We start from the raw sequence: 2,258 nt of genomic DNA on the forward strand, positions 1-2,258 counted from the left end.
ATCCTATCTTTTTGTTTCAATCATATCTTTTTCAAAACTACCTAACTAACTCTCTATCTCTGATTTTTGAAAATCACCTTCCTCTTTTTCAAAATTCCTTTTTAATTAATTAATTGTTTTAAATTTTATTTTTCTTTTTAATTTTCAAATTTTAATTTTAATTTTAATTAAAAACAAAAATATTTTTCTTTTCTTTTTATTTAATTTTCGAAATTCTCTCCACCTCATCTCTTTCTAATTATTTTATTTACTAACACTCCTCTTCATCTCAAAATTCGAACCCTCCCTTCCTCTTAGTGTTCGAATTTCTCTTCTTCTATTCTTCTATTCTTATACTCACATACAGGAATCTCTATACTGTGACATAGAGGATTCTATATCTTCTTTTCTGTTTTCTTCATTTTCATATGAGCAGGAATAAGGATAAGAACATTCTTGTTGAAACTGATCCTGAAACTGAAAGGACTCTGAAGAGGAAGCTAAGGGAAGCCAAAGCACAACTCTCTGGAGAAAATCTGACAGAAATTTTCGAAAAAGAAGAGAACATGACCGAAAATAATAACAATGCAAGGAAGATGCTTGGTGACTTTACTGCACCAAATTCCAATTTACATGGAAGAAGCATCTCAATCCCTGCCATTGGAGCAAACAATTTTGAGCTGAAACCTCAATTAGTTTCTCTGATGCAACAGAACTGCAAGTTTCATGGACTTCCATTTGAAGATCCTTTTCAGTTCTTGACTGAATTCTTGCAGATCTGTGATACTGTTAAGACCAATGGGGTTGATCCCGAGGTCTACAGGCTTATGCTTTTCCCGTTTGCTGTAAGAGACAGAGCTAGAGTATGGTTGGACTCTCAACCTAAGGACAGCCTGAACTCTTGGGATAAGCTGGTCACGGCTTTCTTAGCCAAGTTCTTTCCTCCTCAAAAGCTTAGCAAGCTTAGAGTGGATGTTCAAACCTTCAGACAAAAGGAAGGTGAATCCCTCTATGAAGCTTGGGAGAGATACAAGGAACTGACCAAAAGGTGTCTTTCTGACATGCTTTCAGAATGGACCATCCTGGATATATTCTATGATGGTCTGTCTGAGTTATCAAAGATGTCATTGGACCATTCTGTAGGTGGATCCATTCACCTAAAGAAAACGCCTGCAGAAGCTCAAGAACTCATTGACATGGTTGCAAATAACCAGTTCATGTACACTTCTGAAAGGAATCCTGTGAGTAATGGGACGCCTCAGAGGAAGGGAGTTCTTGAAATTGATACTCTGAATGCCATATTAGCTCAGAACAAAATATTGACTCAGCAAGTCAATATGATCTCTCAGAGTCTGAATGGATTGAAGGAATCATCCAACAGTACTAAAGAGGCATCTTCTGAAGAAGAAGCTTATGATCCTGAGAACCCTGCAATAGCAGAGGTGAATTACATGGGGGAACCCTATGGAAACACCTATAATCTCTCATGGAGAAATCATCCAAATTTCTTATGGAAGGATCAACAAAAGCCTCAACAAGGCTTTAATAATGGTGGAAGAAACAGGTTTAGCAATAGCAAGCCTTTTCCACCATCCACTCAACAACAGACAGAGAATTCTGAGCAGAACTCATCTTGCTTAGCAAATATAGTCTCTGATCTATCTAAGGCCACTCTAAGTTTCATGAATGAAACAAGGTCCTCCATTAGAAATTTGGAGGCACAAGTGGGCCAGCTGAGTAAAAGAGTCACTGAAATCCCTCCTAGTACTCTCCCAAGCAATACAGAAGAGAATCCAAAGAGAGAGTGCAAGACCATTGATATAACCAAAATGGCCGAACCCAAAGGGGAGGGAGAGGACGTGAATCCCAGTAAGGAAGACCTCCTGGGACGTCCAATGACCAATAAGGAGTTTCTCTTAGAGGAACCAAAGGAATCTGAGGCTCATCTAGAGACCATAGAGATTCCAATGAACCTCCTTCTGCCCTTCATGAGCTCTGATGAGTATTCTTCTTCTGAAGAGAATGAGGATGTTACTGAAAAGCAAGTTACTAAGTACCTTGGTGCAATCATGAAGCTGAATACCAAATTATTTGGTAATGAGACTTGGGAAGATAAACCTCCCTTGCTCACCAATGAATTGAATGCATTGGATAGGCAGAAATTACCTCAAAAGAAACAGGATCCTGGTAAATTCCTAATTCCCTGTAACATAGGCACCATGACCTTTGAGAAAGCTCTGTGTGACCTGGGGTCAGGAATAAACTTAATGCCACTCTCT

General features: G+C 38.7%; 1 non-coding gene across 1 annotated transcript; it reads right to left on the bottom strand.

Moving 5' to 3' along the window:
- Window positions 1–938: 938 nt before the first annotated feature.
- On the bottom strand, window positions 939–1,046 carry LOC112773888 (small nucleolar RNA R71). Its single transcript, XR_003188412.1, has one exon. It is a non-coding gene; the product is annotated as a small nucleolar RNA R71 (small nucleolar RNA).
- Window positions 1,047–2,258: the final 1,212 nt, after the last annotated feature.

The sequence above is a fragment of the Arachis hypogaea genome, chromosome 18 (assembly GCF_003086295.3).
Source record: "Arachis hypogaea cultivar Tifrunner chromosome 18, arahy.Tifrunner.gnm2.J5K5, whole genome shotgun sequence".
NCBI classification, from domain to species: Eukaryota; Viridiplantae; Streptophyta; class Magnoliopsida; order Fabales; family Fabaceae; genus Arachis; species Arachis hypogaea.